The sequence below is a fragment of the Coenobita brevimanus genome, chromosome 14 (genome assembly GCF_032717465.1).
Source record: "Coenobita brevimanus isolate Jiangsu-jjx chromosome 14, ASM3271746v2, whole genome shotgun sequence".
Classification (NCBI taxonomy): Eukaryota; Metazoa; Arthropoda; class Malacostraca; order Decapoda; family Coenobitidae; genus Coenobita; species Coenobita brevimanus.
Window position 1 is genome coordinate 56,266,774 of NC_136967.1, and position 23,185 is coordinate 56,289,958.

The 23,185-nt window shown below is 41.7% G+C and overlaps 1 protein-coding gene across 1 annotated transcript in view; it reads left to right on the plus strand.

The window, feature by feature from the left end:
* LOC145390412 (uncharacterized) overlaps nucleotides 1-23,185 on the plus strand; it is a 49,640-nt gene that overhangs the window by 20,924 nt on the left and 5,531 nt on the right. The window lies entirely within an intron of this gene.

Genomic DNA, 23,185 nt, shown 5'->3' on the forward strand with positions numbered 1-23,185 from the left:
GAGTTGAGGGAAATCTATACTAAACATAATCTATCACGCTTATCACCTCATAATTCTCTCTCTCTCTCTCTCTCTCTCTCTCTCTCTCTCTCTCTCTCTCTCTCATTCAGGTCTTCCCAGTCGAGATCATGAATGACGACTACATAACTAACTATACAAGAGAGGACAGTGTAACTTATGAGTGAAGTTACTACCTTTGATCCCAAGTAAATTAATCTCTCTCTCTCTCTCTCTCTCTCTCTCTCTCTCTCTCTCTCTCTCTCTCTCTCTCTCTCACCCAAGCAGAACAAGGGACCACCTCTCTCCCCTCACCACCTGCACTGATTACGCCATTGGTTACGCTTAATAGTGGGGAAGGGGAGGAAGGTCATACTACTACTATTACTATTACTATTACTATTACTGTGGCTAGTTGGTCCTAGTGAATTGCCTTGCCTGTTTCATGTATTTCTAGTACGAACTGTATTTTATTTAGGAAGCTATATACCGAGGGAAAAAGAAGAGTGATATGTTATTCGTAGTGTCATCCTACCATTCATTCATTTACCTACCCCGCATACAAGCCTGTCTTCCATTCACTCTCTGCTCTTCCATTTCCCCATTCATCAGCTTATTAGTTCTCTGTCTATCCACTCATATGTTGACTTTACTATCATTCATCCATCCATCCATCTTCCAATCCCTATCCACCCAGCGCCTGTCTCCTTAATTATCCATCCAATCAGCTGAGCAGTGTCTATCCATCTCTCCTATCCCATCCTATAACCTGTTCACGGTACATCCAGCATATCCACATCCACATATCCCTCTATCTACCTCCCACATATAATTCATTCTCTGACACAGCCCACGGATCAGATATAAGATTCCATTCTAAGTGACTTTTGAGAATTCGCAACACATTGTTCTTAGCGACTTATTCAGTATATTACACCTCAAACTATGTCGATGTTAAAACGAATTATATAAACAGTACACAAGGGAGTGTTAAGGTGTAATATGCACAATAAATCGCTAAGGAAGATGTACTAGGAAGCCTTTAGAGCCAGCTAGATCCAGACCAAAATTCACAGTGAGGCACCAGTGAGATGATTTTAACCCAACTTCATTATATTTTCGCACCTAAATCTTTGTCCATAAATTTCTCCTGAAAAATGGAGGAGATGGTTGCACGGAAGATTTTTCTTGCTTTAAAATTTTTATATCTTGTAATTTTAGTGAATGGCTCCTAACCCTTTCGCTGCTTGGGATGCACTTTTATTTTATTTTATTTTTTTAATCAATGATACAACCTATTTTATTCTGGTAGGGATTTCTCATGTGGCTAGAAGGTATATCTGTTTACTCTTTCCATGCTGTGAATGCCTTTTGATTATCCATGTCTTATTATAATCTGCTCAGGGCATAAAGCAGACACTCCGAACATACTGCATCATACACCGTCACAGGTCACCACTTGGATGCTGAAGGCAGTATCCTGAGTGAAATAGGAGATTTACGTGTCATTTATGTCATTGTAATATCGACATGGTTTGCATCAGTGACATACAAGACGATATTTCCATGTAATTTGCAAATACGAGTAAACTGCTAAGGAAGAAGTGGTAACACAGTCTCCAAGGCCACTTAGGTTAAGCAAGCATACCCACCGTCCTGTATAAATTAATACCGAGGACTGAAGTGGTATACCCTGCTCCAGGCAACTTGTCTCTGAGGCCCCGCCCCGTTTTTATAACATGTTAATGAGTCGTGAGGAAGATTAGCCAAGATTGTTTTGGTAAAATTCAAACTCTAAAATTTTTCCCAGTCCCAACCGGAGATTGATCTCGTGTTAATCCAGTCAGCAGTTCTCTATTCAATCACTTGGCTATGATCATTTATTTATTTATTTAGAGTGCAATCCTAGCAGTGAAAGGGTTAAGAAATGCATGCATGTTACGCTTTTTATTATTAAGTTATCCCTTCTGACTCCCATTCCATCCCAGTATGTATGTGAATGGGTTTATATTGACGATAATGATGAGAAAGATGATGACGATGTTGATGATGATGACGAATATAATGATAATGACTTCAATGATGATGTTGATAAAGATGATGACGATGATGATGAGGATGACAGTGATAATAAAGATGATGAAGCTTTTGTTTTGTTTAATTATCTGATGCACTTTTACTGGCATTATTTCTATTGTTAATGACTGATCCCAGCTGAGGGTGAAACCGTGAGCAGGGGATTAATAGCAGTCAAGGAAACTTTTTTGACAAATTGATATAAATCCCTCTGAATGGTTTGGTCATCCGTCCAGTAAGGGAATGGCAATCAACGAGACTATACTCTTTTTACTCTAACTTGGCCTGACATTGCCATCTCTGTTTTTTGACTGCTGAGTTGAAACATTTGATTAACAGTAGAAGATGGCACTAGTCACGAACAAGTGCTATAGAAAGGATGTACAGCAGTAGCACTGTCTTTTTCTGCCACTGAGCTACGTGAAATAGGCTGCATAAGGACGAAAATCTAGGCGAAGTTAAGGTGAAGGCGGTTTAGCACAATGATGTTATAGTACTCAGTGTGCTAGGCAAGGTTCTTGTTAATGCATATCCGAGGTCATTTGCTGAAGACATGAGCAATCTAATTCACCCCCAAGAAGTCTATGGTTGACTGGATCCAAGCCCTTTAACCCCTTCGACACGAGGATGTAATCACGTCATTCTCATTGTCTCCAGACGATTTTACTCGGGATAGACTTTGTGACACGGAAAGGTTAGATGAAATCATCTGGGATAACAGTAAAAAAATAAACTACGCCAAAGGGTTAAGACGATTTATTTTCACTTTGTTTTTGCTACCTTCAAACGATTTTCTTCTGATCTGGAAAGGCCTCTTGTGGTGCAGGAGGTTAAAAAAATCTAAAACCGTCTCCTCCGGCTTGATAAGTCTCTCCTAAGCTGAATAGAATCGTCTGGAGGTAGCAAGAACAGAAAAGACGTGATCGTAGCGAGAAGGTGAAGCACATGTGGAATTACATCAAACTTTGTATTTCTACGTCTGTTTGCCTATCTTTATCCATCTACTTACCTATTTGTCTAATTGTCTATCTATCTGTTTATATGTCTTTGCGTTTGTCTATCTATCTATCTATCTATCTTTTCGTATTTGTCTATCTATATATCTGACTGCTGATTGAAGCAATATCCTGGAAGAAGTGGCCCTGACGAAAGGACCTCCAGGCGTGACTGTCCCTACTCAGCAACGACTCTTACCCAGGACACCACACTCCCTCACAATACGCTCCCGGGCCTGAAGCTAAAGTGTTGCTCTTTTTAATTATAGTTATTTTACTTTGGCGATGATTTTCTCTCTCTCTCTCTGGTTTATTTCTCGCAACTTAATGGCAAAAATAAACCAATGCTGGGGCTTGACATCACTTTCATAGCACTTCTCTGTAACTTCCAGCATCATATTTTAGTGTCAGTCTCTTGTTAAGCATTCAAGATGGAGGGATGGCAATCTTAGGACCAAGTTATAATGAACGGAGTAGTGAGGGGAAAGAATGATGGATGAGTGGATAGGAAAGAATGAGAAAAGAGGGAAAAGAAGATATAGGAGGAGCATAGGAGAGGAATGACTGATGGGAGGAAAGGAGAATGAATGAACTGGGGGAAACAAAAGAAGGATAGAGGAATGAGGATGGATGAGAGTAGAGGAAAAGGAATGTTGAAAGGATGGGAAAGAATATACCGGAAAAGAGGCAATAGGAGGTAGAAAGGAAAAGCAAAAATTAAGAAAGGGAGACAAGGAAAAAAAAAGGAAATGAAGGAAGTGGGGAGAGAAAAGGATGGGTGGAATGGAGGATGGGTGAAAGTGGAGAAGAGGGAACAGAGGGAACAAATAAAGTAATACGTAAGACAATAAAGAAGAATTTTAATGTAAAGAAAAATAAAGAGAGGATTAAAAAAAAAAAAGAGAGAATGGAAGAGAGTAGATGGAGGAAAAAGGACAAGGAAAGATGAACGGAAAAGAAGGAATAAAAGGAGTACGAGGAGGAGGAGGAGGAGGAAATACGAACGAGGAAACAGGAAGAAAGAGTTAACAGGATGAGGGAAGGAGGAGAGGATTATGAGGAAGGGTATTTGGAGAGTCTAAAAGATGAAAGGAAGACAAGAAAAGTAGAGAAGTAAGGAAAATAGGATAAAAAATGGGAGATGCAAGGATGGAAGAAAGAAGAAAGGAAGGAGAGTCAGCATTGATTTAGTTGTCAGAGAGAGAGAGAGAGAGAGAGAGAGAGAGAGAGAGAAAGAGAGAGAGAGAGAGAGACAGAGAGAGAGAGAGAGAGAGAGAAAGAGAGAGAGAGAGAGAAGATGTTACCTTCTTGTTGTCACCTCGTCCATCACCCTGACACGTGTCCCTCCTTCTCTCCCTCCCTCCATTAGCTCTCTCTCTCTCTCTCTCTCTCTCTCTCACTCTCTCTCTCTCTCTCTCTCTCTCTCTCTCTCTCTCAACTACATAATATCAAATGCTGATATGAGCCTCCTTCAGTAAGCACACTCATGTACAAAGAAACAGAGACATATATGCAGACATACACAACACACACAAATATGCTAAATATTACACACACACACACACACACACACACACACACACACACACACACACACACACACACACTACCACACTACATTGTTATTGTTGTAGTAGTAGTTGTTATTGTTGTTCTTACTTCAGGCTCATCTGTACGTGAATCTGGTGGACTTCAGGCTGAAAGTACCCCTTACAGTCTACCATCCTCCTTTCGTGGAAGGCGGAGAAAGGAGAGAGACGTCAGTTACCAGGTTACATCAGTGTCACCACATTATTGCGTGCCTCTCCAACTCTAAGGCTGGTTTTTAGTTGCATTATTTAGAACAAGGAGAATTACATCACTCAAATCCACTCTTCAGTAAGTATCTTCAAAAATGTTGTTCATATTATCACCAAATATCTTTCAAGTCTCAGTTTTCTGAGGTCACCGTGGCCCGATCGGTAGCGTACTCGTCTTGCAATGCGTGTACCTCGAGACTAGGGTTCGAACTCATCCGTTGGTGGACATTTAGGGTGGCCCAGACTCTAACACACATAGGCATAACCATTACAGTATTTCGACTTTCATGTGCATCACTCTTCCAACATTCCTTCCTCAGTTATAATTTGTCAGCATGGGAGAGGGATAATCCTAGTTGTTACTCTGCGGGATAAGATTCGGTTCTGCAGTGGACCTTTTATGGAATGGTAAATACAGGTAGAGACTCAATTCTCTCAGTCCACTAAATCCCATCCGTTCGCAATGTCGAAAACTTTAAAGGACGACTTATTCCTTGTTCCTTAATGTACCATCATCGAAATGTGAACGCTCAGTCCTTTGGTCACTGTGAACACCAGTTCTGATTTTCTTCATTATCCACTGTTAGATTTTTTCTTTTTATCCTGGAGACAAACAGACAAGAACGAATAACATATTTTCCATTCATCTTTGACGAGAGACGTGACACACACACACACACACACACACACACGCAGAGGTGAGGAGAGGTGAGTATGACAGGTGTAAGCGCAGGTGAGACAAATGGATAGGTGAGAACAGATGTGACGGAGCGAGGCTTGTGACAGAGGAAGCTGCCAAAATACTGCTCTCTTCAATACCCTTGGTCTCACTGGCTGGCAACTGAATTTGGCAGAGAAGTTTTGGGAAGTGCATAGAAAGTAGTTGTATAGATAGATATAGGGGATTTGTATAACAGGACTGGTCGACAGAATTAGTGGAATTTTCTAAAATATGTTCACTTAAATTTGGTCTAAAATCGCTGTCTTCCTCTTGAATGCTGAGCTATAAACAAAGACATTGACACTAGAATGGGGTGCTACTCACGAAGAAGTACTATGGCTAGGATGTAGAGCCAAAGTATTGTCTTATTATGCCACTAGATTTTATTTTTCCCGCGAAAGAACGAAAATCTCTAAGTGAACGAACTATAGGACTAGATGGAGTGAGAGGTAGCTTATTCAGTGGCATTCAGAGGTAGTGAACGATGACATATGAAACCCACTGACGCAATCTTTAGAACCCAACAAATTCCTTAGCATAGTGTATAAAAGTTTCGTAAATGTTCATTTAAAAAGTGGAGCTTGGCCACAGCTTACAGTACGACGGAAACGGAGCATAATCGGTTCTAAAGACGGATGGTGTGCTGAATGAGAGGCTTGGCTTGGGTGTTTGATTTAAAAGAGAGCTGTGTGATGTCACCATGGCTGTTCACTTTTTATGTGGATGAGGTAATGAGAGAGATGGTAGGACGGTTGGTAGAGAAGTGGTGAAAAGAGGTAATGTAGTTGTCTGTGTTTCAGTCTGCAGATGATGCAGTGCCGAGAGCAGATGAGGAGTGGATGATAGTCAACTGGGGGAATATGGTGCTGTGTATGTGAAAAACGTAATCTGAAAGCATCCTTGTGAAAGAACGAAGTAGTGTATGAATGGGAAACGGGGAAAAACTGCTGTGCGAAAATGAATAGTAAAAATGGATAAGCTTTGTGAAGAAAGGTGATAGCATGGAAGATAGATCAAGAAAATGTGCAATAGAAAATAAAAATGACCGGGAATTTTATAATAATTAGGAAAATGGAAACTAACATTGGTGTAAATAAACATTACATGACAGTAGTTCCAGAAGTGACGTACAGGACCAAAGCGTGGACACTGATGGACGAGTATAAACAAAAAGTTGGGAAAAAACGATGGGGACTTTTGTCATGACAGCTGCCAAAAAAGTTTCCTTATATTCATTTGGTGTGACACAAAAAGATAAACTGACAAATGAACTGATTAGTGAAGAATATCGTGTAGAAACTGATGAAGTAGGAAACAGGAAGAGAAATACTTTGATGTGATTTAGTCATATGGAGCGAGAAGGATATGACTGACTATGAGATGTATGAGATTAAATGAAGAGAGGAAAGGTGAAGAGAAAAGGAAAAAGAGTATAAATAAATAGGTGAGCAGTATTTAGTGAGAAAGTAAACCGTTACTGAACAGGGACATAATAGCCTGGACATCTTTTACATGAATGAATCCATCACAAAATACAGCACGGGGAAATACCACCATACATAACTCCCCCCCCCCTCTCTCTCTCTCTCCTGTCAACAGCCTTGCTTACTCACGTGGGTCTACCTTCCTCTTCTGTAAGGTAAGACATGAGGTGACAGATGGGGAGAGAGAGAGAGAGAGAGAGAGAGAGAGAGAGAGAGAGAGAGGATGGGGAGGGGGAGGGGGTACATTCACTACAGCTCATCTATCATGGCTGAGAACAAGAAAATATAATACACTCTCCTTTTCTAAACCAATGGCAAGCAAGATCAACGCAACTCATCTCACCAGCAGCATCAATGGCGGCTCCACCCAAACCTCCAATTACCTTCACATCAATTCTGTACCTGGTTTTCTAGTTGTCAAAGGGTGCCAGCTGGGGAGAACGTCAATAATAATCCGCGGGTCAGAATACCAAAGGTGACTCTAAGTTCGTCGAAAACGTAATTCTAACAGAGTGGTAGATCAGTCACCTACCTTTATAGTGTTCTAGATTACGGCAGCGTAGTCGATAAGCTGTACAGTACATCTTGAAAGGAAGAATAGGCTGCTACTTTTCTTTTATTCCCACCTTCAGTCATGACCTAAGTTTGTGGAGAAAGATTTGACTGTCTGTTTCGTCTCGGCCTTCTCGTTTTCCCGTGGCTCTATTGCTTATTAGATTGTATCGCTCATTACTCATTACTCTATAAAAATGCACTTCACTATGAACGGAATGGTGGAATATATGGGTGAATAACATTTAAAGACAAGTTCAGTTTGTGTCACTGTCTGGCTAAGATAACAAAAACTTAATATATTGAGATTAAGGTTTTTGTGTATCTTATGTGCAGAATGTCTCCATTTAGCTCCTTTCATCTGCACAATATTGCACTGCGTAACCATACAATATTTAGTACCTAGTGCTTTATGACTGCTTTTTCCCCTAACCACTTTATTAAAAAAAAAAAGTTCCAGCATCACTAGGAAGTACCATCACTGTATTAAACTATCTCTCACACCATTTGATGTAATTTAGAGAAATGGAAGGATTGGGAAATTGTCACATCACAAAAGGAATAGATACAGTATAACGTTCACAGTTGCCGGGGTCAATCAGTTATACCTGTCTTCCCCCCCCCCCTTCCCATTCAGAAAAAAAAAAAAATGAGTGATCATTCCTGTTTCATATTATTTATTTTTAAGGCACCTACTTATATACTACGTTCGTATTTTTGTTACAATTAAGCTCATTACTTAAAACCACAAACTCGAGTGTTCATACTAAAACCAATCTCTTTTTACTCTAATTTGGCCCAGATTTTCGACCTTTTGGGGCTCATTTCAAGTGGCTAAATGGCAGAAAAACAATAATACTGATCTACATTCTTTCCATACCATTTCTTCGTGACTGTCATTACATTCTGGTCTTAATATATTCTTACAGCTCAGCATTCATGATGGGGAGATTTTAGGCTTAGGGTAGAGCGAGTGTCATTTTTGATTCGTTCCCTCAGATATGATTTTTTTTTTTTTTTTAATCCAGCACTACGATATCTTTACGTTTTTACGGAGTAGTGGCTTATTTAAATAATTAAATAAGGACGTTCTATAATGAACATACATGGTGTTTTTCGGTATGTTACTGCTGCCTCCAGACGACTTTTTTTCAAACGTATGATGCATCAGTAGTGAAATGTGTGCCTTCAGCTAAATAAAACCACCTAAAGATAACAAGACTAAAATAATAAGTCACCAGACTGAATAGGTTAACTAAATAAGGGTTAAGAGTCATAAAATGCTGTGAAAAGAGAGTCGGGAAGGGTAATGCCTATAGTCGGAGTGGCCCGTGATGGGGATGTGACGGCAGAAGAAAAACAAATCTGTATTAACGAAGCAGCTCTGTTCGAATAGCATCTCTCTCTCTCTCTCTCTCTCTCTCTCTCTCTCTCTCTCTCTCTCTCTCTCTCTCTCCAAAGTTAGCTGGTATAAACAAGAAATGATGCGCGTTATTCACTCCTCCACCACTTCGAACCGCTTGATGTGAGACAAGTGGTAACGAAGCATTAGCCGGACACTCGCCTATCTGGTAACTTTATGTGGCGGTGGTGGGGAAGCGAAGATGAGGGGTAGGAGGTGTCATCTACCCCTATAACCACCTTTCCTCCGATAATCCCGACCCCTTTCGTACCCTTTCCCTCACACAGTTACCAGATAGATGAGAGTTAGGCTACTGCTTCGCTTGCATTCGTCTCGCTTTCAGAGGTCGGTGTTGGTAGGCGAGTCATAAAACTGAATATTTCCCTGACGAGTTATACGGTAATTACATTGTGTAGCAAATTATTTCCTTCCTCTGCCTTCACACTGGTTATGGTTACGCCACTGAGAGATGTTCTTCTATCTGATAATTTATAGTTTCTCTCTACCATCTTTGTTCTCACGTTTCCTTTGAGCTCGTGTGAGTTGCCAGTTAATCATCATGGAGCGACTGGTCAGTGTTTCATCCCTGTACGGAAGGTGATGTTGTGTTAGTGTGCGCTCCGCTGTGTGTATGTTGAGGTTGGTTGTTGCAGTGATCCTCAACCCAACGCATCATTTAAGGTAATATTCTGCCTTACATTGCATATTGATACTGTTTTACTCATATGGTGGAATCTAAGGTCTTTTGGAGGGCTGAGAACACAAGAGATGAAAATTGTGGGTGAACCGGGCCTTTTTCCACTCACTGGTAACACTCCCGTCGTTTCAGATCCACCCAATCTTATGTAGACATCTGCTATATTGTGCTCATATACTGTATACCTGACTGGTGATTTTTAGTGAGTACAAATATTATTCTGTGCAATGAGTATAATTATTACACGAGGATTAGGTACTGGAGATTACAGTACAGGGGAGCACAGTGGTTGCAGGTCGCGGGAAGGCTGCTTTGATGCCTTCCCTTGTGTGGTTGGTGTGGGCTGGATTCCTGCCAAAGGGGGAAGGTTCACTTGAGGACAATATCATTCCACATTTTAGTCTAGTAATCATGAAACACATAATTCTCTGAAATAAAAAAAAAGTTGGGTTCCAAAGATCACCTTATCGAGTTTTGAAAGCCATTGTTGTCTCGTTCGTAATGATGTAGATCGATATTTGTCTGGAACTGCATTTTTCATGTCGGCGAAGGTAATGTGGCCCATGCATTTAATTTTTATAATATGTATAACATTTTATTTCTCTTACAGATGTTGTATATATAATTTATATTTGAGGTTATATTAGATCTACTGATATACCATACGTACGACTGTTCACTGCTAAGGTCACACTTAACTGTTCGTAAACTGTATGGAACAAATATTGAGAAAGTATACAGGACAGAGTATCTGCTGAGTACGAAACACACACACACACACGCAGCCATATAACCTTCTACAATATTATACAACGATGAAATTTGGACATTGCTTTCACACTGCATGAGGGTGGAACTCTGGTGACACTTTACAAGAGAGACTGGAGTTTGCAGTGAATCTTTCATTTCATTAAGCTTGTTTACGACCAATAATCACCAACATAACATCTGAGTCATTCACGTAAAAAAATTGTCTATATTCTGATAAATAATGAAGGTAATAGGCAGATGTTTCTTTGTAAATTACTGGGGTGTGGAAGTTAAGTACGGCAATTAGAATCTCCGAAATGTGTCAGTTGTCCATTTGGGATAGCATTCTCTCTCTCTCCATTTGGGATAGCATTCTCTCTCTTTCTCTCTCTCTCTCTCTCTCTCTCTCTCAAAGTCAAACGAAAACGTGTATACAGTGAATGATCATCCGCGATTTTTCACGTCTCGACCACTTCGAACCGCTTGATGTGAGACAGGTAGTAGCGAAGCATTAGCCAGACACTCGCCTATCTGGCAACTTTGTATGAAGAGGGATGGGAAGGGGGGGGGGTATTTCTCTGACGTACAAGTTATAATTGCATTGTTTAGCAAATTGTTTCCCTCCTGTTTCCCTCACATTGGTTATAGTTACGCCACTGAGAGATGGTCTTCTATCTGATAATTTACAGTTTCTCTCTACCATCTTTGTTCTCACGTTTTCTTTATTGAGCACGTGTGAGTTGCCAGTTAATCATTATGGAGCGACTGGTCAGTGTTTCACCCCCGTGCGAAAGGTAATGATGCTGTGTCAGTGTTCGCTCCGCTGTGTATGTGTTGAGGCTAATTGCTGCTGCAGTGATCCTCGGTCCAACGCATCATTTAAGGTAATATTCTGCCTTACATTGCAAATTAATACTGTTTTACGCATATGGTGGGATTCAAGGTCTTTTGGAGGGCTGAGAAAAGAGATGAAAATTGTGGGTGAACCGGGCCTTTTCCACTCACTGGTAACACTCCCGTCGTTTCAGATCCACCCAATCTTATGTAGACATCTGCTATATTGTGCTTATATACTGTGTACCTGTCTGGTGATTTTTACTGAGTACAAATATTATTCTGTGCAATGAGTGTAATTCTGTTACACGAGGATTAGGTACTGGAGATTTCAGTACAAGGGAGCACAGTGGTTGCAGGTTGCGGGAGGCTGCTTTGATGCCTCCCCTAGAGTGGCATGTGTTGGCTGGATTCTGCCAATGGGGAGAAGGTACACGTGAGGACAATGTCATTCCACATTTTAGTCCATTAATTATGAAACACATATAATTCTATGCAAAAAGTGTTGGGTTCCAAAGATCACCTTATCGAGTTTTGAAAGCCATTGTTGTCTAGTTCGTAATGATGTGGATCGGTATTTGTTCGGAACTGAATTTTTCATGTTGGCGAAGGTAAAGTGGCCGATGCATTTAATTTTTATAATTAGTATAACATTTTATTTTTCTTATATATGTATATATATATATATATATATATTTTCAAGGTTATATTAGATCTGCTGATGTACCATACGTACGACTATTTACTACTAAGGTCATACTTAACTAGATAAATTATATGGAATAAATATTGAGAAAGTATACAGGACAGAGAATCTGCCGAGTACGAAGCGCGCGCGCTCGCGCACACACACACACACACACACACACACACACACACACACACACACACACACACACACACACACACACAACCTCCCCAGTATTATACAACGATCAAGAAATTTGAACATTGCTTTCACACAGCGTGAGGGTGGAGCTTTGCTGACCCTTTGCAAGAGAGAGTGGAGTCTGCAGTGAATCCTCCCTTTCATTAGGCTTGATAACGACCCAGAATCACCAACATACCATTTGAGTCATTCACGGAGAACAATTTGTCGATATTCTGATTATTAATGAAGGTAATAAGCAGATGTTTCCTTGTATATTACTACGGTGTGAAAGTTAAATACGTTAATTAGAAACGTTGGATATGGTGTCAGCTGTCCATTTGGGATTATTTTTTATCGTGACCTTGACCTTTGACCTATGACCTTCGTATGCAGCCTCAGTTATTATATGATTAACAACTACTACTTTTGTAAAAATTAGATGTCTGCAGTAGGTCGATATTTTGTTGTTGTCTAGTTAAGCACGAACACTGACAAATGGGTGTGACCAAAAATAGCATATACTTATTCCTTCTATTCAGACAGTAACCATAATTATGAATGGATTTTGTTAGAAGCAGAGATGTTAGAAATTGTCATGCAGTACAGTTTACATACACCTGCCTGAACTATTAAATAGTAATTTGTTTCATGGTGGCATAGGTCTTTGTTGGATGCGTAGACAAATGTTTGGTAAGTAGACAATATAATAAACAGTTTGGCATTTCATATTTATAGTTTTTTCATCTTAACGGCCCAAATTTTAGTCCTTTGTAGCATATTTCATAGGTCTTACAGGCAGAAAGCCAGCACTAGGACTCTATATTCATTCCCTAGCTCTTCGTGGCTAGCATCATATTCTTATGTTAGTTTAATGCCATATTTCAGCACTTAATGAAAAGCTGAAATTCTTAAACCAACCTAGAGTAAAAAGGTATGATATAGTATCTTGTTAGTTACTCCTCTGCCGATTACAGAGTTAAGACCGAAGCATGGAAGCATCTAGTGTACACTCGGTTTCCTAATCTTGGTCATTGCTCCTGTAAAACAGATCACTGTGGATTTTCAATCTTAACTTTTGTTTGTGTAACACTGTCGTACAGTTCTGATCATTTATTATTGACAGTGTACTGATCATATAATTAAAATAAGGATGTTCTATTCATCACTTTCATACTAGTAATCTCGGTAATTTGCATACTTCTGATTGCTCTGCAGGCTGCAGTGTGTTTTGGCTCACTGGCTGTACAACAGAGGAGGTTACTGTACTACTTATCACATGTGGGATGGACGCAACGCTACTTACCGTCACAGTATTTTATAACAGTAAGTGACATACTGTTCTTTTCCTTGTTTTTTTCTTTCAGTATTATTTTCTGCAACATCATTTATATTTTGTTGCATCAGATACTTTTGTTCATTTTCTATATCATTTACATTCATGATTTGTTATACAGCACGTGTTTGTTATGAGGATGTGATAGTTTCGATCCGACCTTTAGACTTTGGCTCTCGTCAGGTATGAGCCCCAGTAGATGTAAATACAGTGCATCAAGTACAGTACAGCTAGGAAATGACTGTCAACTCCCTCGTGTTCCAAGGGTACGAATACTGAGGATTCTCATATACTTATCCTCAGTTATTTATAAACATTATCAGGCTCCCCTGACTCACTTGAATAAACTCTCGTACTAGCTAGAACAGAGTACCAGAGTTTGCCCTGTCATGAGAGAGTTAATGGTATAATTATTAGCACTCAGGCTCCTATGACTGAGTAAAATTATCTGGCGTTGGTTAAATAATAAAATACAAGAGTACAGTACGACCATGAGGGAATTAATATTTGAACAGAATAATATAAAATGGGAAATATTTAGAATGCAAATAATATCGTTGTTAAAAAGGCACGTACTGTCGGTTGTGGCCGGGATTAACATATTAGCTTAAATAGTTTTACGATCAGAGGTCCGGGGATTCGTTTTGCGAAGTCTGAATGAGAGTCGAGACTACAGAAAGGCGCTGGAGAAGTGTGGAGGTGGCTACGAAAGACGCATAACCAGATGATACTCTGGTTGCTCAATACTTATTCAGAGCTGGATTGCGTGCGTTGGTGGAGAGACAGCTTTTTTTTTTTTTTTTTTTTAAGATGGTTCAAAGGGAGAATGGGCTCTCTCCCATCTCCTCCCCTCCTAGCCCAGGTAGTTGCGTTTCTCTCTCTCTCTCTCTCTCTCTCTCTCTCTCTCTCTCTCTCTCGCTCTCTCTCGCTCTCTCTCTCGCTCTCTCTCTCTCTCTCTCCCTCCCCCCCCATTGAAATAAGGTTTTGCTTCTACTGATAAATGTAAAAGATCGTCTCCAGGAGCGGCCCTGTCCATTTGTTTCTCATTAATAAATTTTGGAAATGGTGATTCACTCCCGTAGACATTAACAACTTTAACAGTACCCTATATTGGGACCCTAACCCTGAAGCTCCCTCTCCACGCCATAAACGTTAGCGACTTTGGCAAAGCTTCTAGGTCCCTGAAGCCACCGCATCTATTTAGTGTTTTTCACCTCGTTCCCTTTTGTCGCCTTTCTGCCATCTTTAACATCTGCTTCCTTCTGTCTTCCTCGGCATCATTTTGCTCATGACTTTTGCACCTCTATCCTTGATAATATTGCAAACTTCACTCTCCAGTCCTCCATACGTGTACACTCAGTGGGTCATCCACACACACGACCAATCAGTGTCTTACGTTCAGCCAACTCACTTTTTTTTTTTTTTTTTTTTTTACCAGTCTTAGTATATACCTTTGGATGTGGTTGAGCCTGAAGAAGTTATTAACTATTAGCAAGTCCTTCCCCCCACAAACGTCCACCGGGGCACTGTCATACCCAACCACTAAAGTGGGTGTATCTCTCAAACCAACCACCCCATATATTCCACCATTCTTCACTTTACCATTCACAGTTTCGTTCAAAAACACTCAAGTCTATCAGTCTTCTCCAGGCAGGCATCTGTATGCTCCCAGAACTCAGCTTAGCCGCTCGGTCCTCGGTCGAAGCACAGGAACATATTATAACTGGCCACACTTGTATTCCTCCTTTCAGTCTTACCCCTACAATCCAGCTGTTTCAAGTGTTATACGAACTCCTTTACTCCTGGTCCTGGTGCGTGTATTTGACGCCACTCGTCTTAGGTGTCGATATACCATTTGTGGGTTGGTATGTAAAATAAATATCTGGGGTAACACCTAGGAGAGGTATCTGTGGCAACCTGGATGATGCAGTAGCCTTGTATTCCACGATAATACATGTATATCCCATCACAGGCTCAAAGGCCTAGATTGGAGATATAAGGGACGAGGCTAAGCTCCTCATGGCGTCTACCACCCCTTCTACCGTACCTTTAAAATGGTGACGTACTTAGTTTCCCTCAGGCTGCCATAAGACAATTTTATTCAAGCTAGGAAGGACCTCTTTTAATGACAGGGTTAATGTACGGTGTATTTAACTACTAATTGGAAGGACCTCCATTAAAAAAAAAAAACAATAGGTTTCTCTGTCTTGGTACTCAGTTGTACTGTTCGGGAACCACAGACGACTCCTGGGAGCAGCTTCTGCCGATATACTGTATTGGCAGTTCTCGATATTGTGGATATTTCATATGTAGGACTATCGGATACAGTATCTAATGATTTTCATGCAGAACTTGTCAGGCCATGAAATAAGTTGTCTCATTAGTAGTAAGATTTATAGAAGACATCTTGCTTTATTACATCCGCACGAATGTAGTGCGGCGGTGTAACGTTTTGCTCGGTGTAAGTGGCTGTCTGTGTGGTAACAGTATTTGAAGTGTTGATCCGAGTTTGGTCAAACTTTGGGGAAGGGCTTGTGGTTAGCCAAGGGGAAAACTAATTGTTTTGAGAACAGTAGGTACAAGACTAAGGTTACATGGTAAAGTCAACTTAATCACTTTTGAGTCTATTTACACTAAACTATATGAAACTGTTGAATGGTAAGGATAAAGGGATTCGATTAATCGATTCGGGTGTTTGTGTGTGAACAAAGTAACTGATGCAGTTTGATCTGATCTGAACCAAGCTTGGTGGAAGGGTTGAGGGTGAGCCAAGGGCCTGATCTTTTTTTTTTTTTTTTTTTTTTTTTTTTTTTAGGACAATTGGTCGAAAGTAAAGGTCACAAGGGCAGGTCAGGCTGAGAAGTTTTTATCTGCTTTAGACCAAACATTTTTGAGGAGTTTAGGGTAAGGCACGGATGAAGCACGGGTGAAGGATTTCTATTTCGAAAACAATTGATCAAAGGTCAAGGTCACAGGGTAAGGTCAAATGTTCGACCTTATATATGAAATAACTTCGACTCGATGTGAACCAAACATGCTGGATGGACTGAAGTTCAGCCAAGGATGGAGATGTTCGATTTAAGAATAGGGCAAAGGTCAAGTTCGCAGGGGAAATTTAGTTCAAACAAGTATGATTCGATTTGGACCAAAGTTTGTGGGAATGTTGAAGGTCAGACAAGCATGAAATAAGTTATTTGGTGTTCAGAACAATAGGTCGAAAATCAAGCTCACAAAGCGGTCAAATGCTTAGCCAGTAGAGCATTTGTAGGGCGAGGATGTTGCACTCTAAGCGCTCGCTCCCCCCCCCTCTTTTTTTTTTTTACCGAATGTTATGAACAGAAAAAAGTTAATTAGTATATAGTTTAATTTTGGGTAGGTGAGGATCGCCAAATAATGCGTTCTTCTGGAGTCTCTCTTGCAGTTATTAGCGGACAGCACAACTGTCTTAATTTTCTTACCAACATTTACAGGTCCTGACAAATGAAACACAGAGTCAGGCCCTCCACCAAAATGGTGGGTCATTTCTAGCTGACGTGTCGAAGTGTGGGGAGGGGGGGAATGGTGGCAGGGAGGGGGATAAGGGGGGATGATGATGGGACTGGTGGGGATGGAGGATGGAGATGAGGGAGTAAGAAGGTGGAATGAGGTTAATCATATGACAACAGTTCAACGAACTGAAGGGACAAATTAAAGTGGCTATTTTGACGGCAAGTGCCCCGATAGTGGGCACATTTCAGCCCACAATATAAACCGTGTTTGAAATACCGTTTAGCAATAAACCCCCAGATGCCAGAACCAGGCACCCATCAGTCTTATAACACACATGCTGAAATCTCTCCCTTTTTAACAACCCAGTAAGCATAGTCTCACTGAGCCTCCCTTCTTCCTTCCCTCCCACCGTACGCCTATAGCTCACCACCACTCGGTTGACAGTGCCCCAGGCCCAGCACAACGAGGCCTTCAAAGGAACGTGTAATATTAGCTCGAACCATACCGCCCAGCCATGTACTAGTTTCATGACTCCAGCACTATTATGGGGAACACAGCTGTGAATGAGGCTAAGGAAAATCAAATGCCATCATTGCAAAGTCTTCAAGAGGATGGAAGAAAGAAAAGAATAGGTCCTAATGCTTACAAACTACGTAACATCTCTCAAGAGTAATATAAGCTAGTGTGGCCCTCCATCGAACTGTTTCAGGGCCAAGCGTGCTCGCTAGAGGAATTACTCCACTTCCATTTCTACTTCCATCCCTGTACCCTCCATTTGGCGCCGTATTCGCAAAATCTCAGGGAAACTTACTCCTCCTCCTTCCCCTGTTTTACATATAGATTGCTCCTCTGTTGCGGATACTATAGTGGTCGCTAATGTCTTGGGTCAACATATCAGTGACGTCAGTCAGGGTCCTCGCCTGTCTTCTAAGTTCCGGTTTTTGAAACGTACTTCAGGACAGTGTCCCATTACCTTTTCCTTGTCATCTGATGCTCACTAAAATGCCCTATTTACTATATCTAAGTTTCGTTCCGCCCTTCAGTCTTGTAGGAACACTTGTGTAGGGCTTGATGGCGTCCACTGTAATATTCTCCGCCGTTTGCCCCCCTTCCCCCAAACTGTTAATTTTCTTCTTGTCCTTTATAAATGTATTTAGTTGGAGTTTTTTTTTTTTTTTTTCTCTCCTGCTTAGAAAGTTGCCATATTTATCTCCATTCCCAAACCAGGTAAATCTGGTCACCATCCATCAGATTACAGTCCTGTTGCTCTCTCCAACTGCTTACGTAAATGGCTTGAACATATGATCAACAGTTACCTTATGTGGCTCTTGGAATCGAGACATTTGTTAATCAGATTTTCAGTATGTTTATCGACGTGCCCGTAGCACGCTCGACCCTTTGTTGGCTTTGGATACTTACGTTAGGCCTTTGTCCGTCATAGCGTTTTAGTTTTTTTTTTTTTTTTTTTTTTCTCGTCTTCAGAAGGCTTATGATCTATCTAACTATCTATTGCCAGACGCCATAATCCCGTATGGGGTGGCCATTTGACTCTGAGTTATTTGTTTTACAGGGAGGGGCACTAACCCTCCACCAACCCACTTGACACGTAGGGAGCACATATGGTTTGGTTATATGGTTACCACCCAGCGTTGTAAATGGTTTCTTGGCTTACAGGAAACCATTTGGCTTGTCACTCAATGTAAAGCCACCTGTAACGGAAAGAAAAGCATTAAGTAGTGACAGGAAAGATGGGAGAAATACGAAGAGAGTAGGGCAGGCACAGAAAAAGAATGATAAAGGCTAAGGAAGAAGTAGGCAGCATTACATCAAGTGAGTGGATGATGGTCGCCACCACCTACCACTAAGGCTTATGATACTACCTGGAAATACCATATATTTCGTGCTGTTCGGTCTCTTGGCATTGAGGTTTAAATCCTTGGTATTTCAGGTTTGGCAGTCACTCTGTTTGCAAGATACGTGCAATAAACTCAATTCTGTGTAGCCATTTGTCTCTCCTTGGTCTTCACCTGGCCATAGCTACAGGCCTTGGGAAAACCGCGTTGGCTTGCCTTCGGTTGGGTTATACTCGACTTCCCCATGGTTATCGCATATGCCCTTTGTTCACTTTGTCATTCCCCCCTCACTGTTTCCCACGTCCTTTTTCACAGTCCTTTCCTTGTTGACACCCATCGCACCTTCTTCTCTCACCTATAGCTCGTCTTCGTAGGCCCCCTGCACTCAGTGATGTTCTGCGTGAGTCACCCTCTTTTTCTATTGCTCGTCTTGTGCCATTTCCAGTCTATACCTCGTCTGCCTTCCTTCATGTTTTATTTATTTTCCCTTCTTTCCGCTGTTGCCCTTTTCTGCCCCGGTGCCAGATGGTCTCGTCGATTGGCACTGGTTTCTTTCAGTCGATCATTCTTAAAAGTAATACAGCACACGGTCCGTCAAAAAAAAAAAAAAAAAAAAAAAAAGCGAGTTTATTAGTAAATGCACAAAAAACCAAGATGTCATACTAAGGAGTCATGGCTTATCGAGTGACCAAAAATTAAAGACACTAGCATTTACTTATCACCAAAAGAACAGTTGTTGTGAGTTGAATTTGGATGTAACCACTGCAATTAAACCAAGGCCCCAGCACAATATACACGGCGATTTTCAGTTCTCATATAACTTCTTGGGCATCTCTGGGCCTCATAATCATCACGACTACATCCCATCCCATCGCAAGTAGGTTGGATTATGCTCCCAGACTTATGCAGAATATTACGGCTGCCAGAATCGGCGTATCAGAGGCGATATGAACGTTTTATTTGTGAAAATCGGTCACAGTTATACGAGCCTTTGCCTAACCATGGATTACGTACCCAGCACAGGTGAGGTTCATTCAAAATTTTTTTGTATCCGAGAAGGCACCAAACTGCTATCTTCTATGTCCCACCTTATCTCACCTACAGTATATCCTTCGTGCCTTCCGACCTCCTGTCGTATTCACGAATATGTGAATCTTTGACGGCCTCACAAGCTGCAACAATAACCTGCCTTCATCAGCCCATGTGGCTGACTATCACCCCCACCCTCTCTTGCTGCCTCTCCCCCTTCCCCACACTCTGACACGTCAGCTAGAAATGACTTACTGCATCTGCAGGTGCTGACCCCGTATATCTATTGCGTTAACATTTTTTTTTTCTGCAATTTTTGTTTCACTATAACATATTTTCATTATTTTACAATCCTTGGTTTCGCTAACTTTTCTCTTTGTCTGGCATTCGACCGATGAACACATGAGAAGAGGTCTGAAAGTAAATGGAGAGTCATAACGGAAATTTAGCGTAGTTATACTTTAAAAAATGAAAGAAAATAATAGCGTGTTATAAAAGAAAACGATGGTATTGTTTAGTTTCTTGGTAAACAATAGAAAATATAATCCGTAGTATGTGAAGGGTTAGTAGACGTATATTTTCATCATGAAAATCTCGACAGCAGTTTGGGACTTCTTGTAAACTGGTATTTTTCAGTTATATCGTTAATACTGGATCTTTTGTGCATTACTTGAACAGCGAATGTATTTCAAGGGATCCTGATGAACTATATGTAAGGTAGTAAGTGCAAGAGCTGAAGTATCTGGCTATAAAGAAGGGTGCTTTAGTTATAGCCCTTCTTTTTTTTTTTTTTTTTTTTTATAAGACGCAGGAGCATCTAATGAAGCGAATTTATTCGCCTCTCTCTCTCTCTCTCTCTCTCTCTCTCTCTCTCTCTCTCACTCGCGCACGCACTCGCGCACGCACTCGCGCACATGCGCACGTACACGAACGCACGCACACACACACACACACACACACACCGCTCGCTGGTGCAGTGGTAACGTTCTCGCTTGCCAACTGGTGGATGGGAGTTCGCGCCTCGCTCAGGTTGCGAAAAGTTTCACTTATGAAGTGGGTGGTTACTGTCCCCCTTGAGCAAGGGGACGGATGTGTGTGTGTGTGTGTGTGTGTGTGTGTGTGTGTGTGTGAAGGTCACAGCCTTGCCCTTAGATCGGACTATATGAGCTCTCAGCTCCCTTCCGGGAGGGTAAAAAGCTGACGATCACGACCATCAAGTGATCCTGACCGACCCGGTGAATTTCACACGCACACAGGCACCCACTACCCAGGCACCCATCACCCAGGCACCCATCACCCACTCAGGCATCCAACATCCACCGAGGCATCCACCACCCACCCAGGCACACACACACCCATCCGTGAGACACCCACCCACCCACGAGACACCCACCCACCCATCTGTGAGACACCCACCCACCCACGAGACACCCACCCACCCACGAGACACCCACCCACCCACGGGACACCCACCCACCCACGGGACACCCACTCACCCATACAGGCACCCATACACTGATCCAGCTACCCAGGCATCAACCCACCCACACAGGCATCAACCCACCCAGCCATCAACCAACCCACTTAGACTATTAAAGCTGAGTGATATAACTTACTTCTTAAACTGCATATTTGTAATTAAATCACTAAATAATCAATTTGATAACCTCACTAATTATTTTATTCGAAACAACTCAGATTACAGTCTTCGTCAGAATACTTTATTAGAGATACCATATATGAGAACCAAACAAGGTCAGTCTTCTATTTAATACCAGGGGTCAAGGTGTGGAATGACCTACCAGCCTCTGTCAGGTCTCATCAAAGTTTCATACCATTTAAAAATGATCTTAAGAAATATCTTCTCTCAAAATATTAATGTTGTTATGTTCTGCACCAGTAGTCAGTGTCATTTGTTTCAGATGTACTCTACTTGATGTGCTGTATATAATGAATACTTTTTCACTGATGCTAATGCTAATGTAAATAATTTTGCGTGAGAGTATTTATTTGTGTATATCAAATATATGTTTGTGTATACAGTAAACATTGTTAAATTATGTTTCATCACATTTGATTATATATGTACAATTTGTGTGTATATGCGTGAGTTACTTGAGAGGAGAATGTGGAGTGACATGAAGGGACAGGTTGACGAATGAAGAAGTGAAGGAACGTTGTGAGGTGGATGTGGATGTGGTTGAGAAGATAAAGAGAAATACACTGAGGTGGTTTGGACATGTGGAGAGAATGGAGAATGAAAGACTGACTAAGAGGGTGTATGTTGGTGAGGTGGAGGGAGGGAGAGGGAGGGGTAGACCGAGGATGAGGTGGAGGGATGGAGTTGAGAGGGATATGAGGGAGAGGGGAGTGAGTTGGGGGGAAGGTAGTCAAATGGTGGGTGACAGAGCGACTTGGAGGCGTTTTGTCTGCGGCCACCCTTTGCGGGATTAGGGCGTCGGGCTATAGATAGATAGATAGATATACGTGAGTGTGTTGCATTGTGCGTGTATATATGTGTTACATGTGTATAAGGCCAGGTAAGCTTTTTCATATGTGTGTTTAAGTGCTTAACTATAACAGTATGTCCTGATGTTTTATTATAGCTTGGGTAATGTATTCACATTCACTCAGGCACCCACCCATCAACACAGGCATCCACTCACTTCGGCACACTCACCTGTGCACCCACCGACACACCCAGGCATTAACTCACCACCCACCCACTCAAGCAACAACCCACCCAGACACCCATCCATGTATCCACCCACGCATCAACCCACCCACCCCGCCCACCCCCCCAAGGCAACAACCTCCCCCCATCCCCCACCCAGGCAACAACCTCCCCCCACCCAGGCAACAACCTCCCCCCACCCAGGCAACAACCCACCCAGGCAACAACCCACCCAGGCACTCATCCGTGCACCCACCCAATCACCCAGGCATCCACCCACCCAGACACACTCAGGCAGGCACATACCCACGCAGACACCCTCACACCCATACAGACACCCACTCACTCAGGAACACCACCTGTGCCCCCATTCACTCATGCCCCCTCCCATCCACCCACTCAGGAACACCACCTGTGCACCTACCCTCGCATACCCCTACCCACCCACCCACTCAGGCACCCACCATCCACACAGGCACCCACCTACCTACCCAGTATCCACCACCCACTCAGGCACCCTTTTTGCTAATAATGTATACATGATAATCAATAAATAAGCGATTTTCATGTAAACGATTTATTGCCTTTAGGAGTGGTTTTACCTTAGTAAATATAGATCATGATATAAC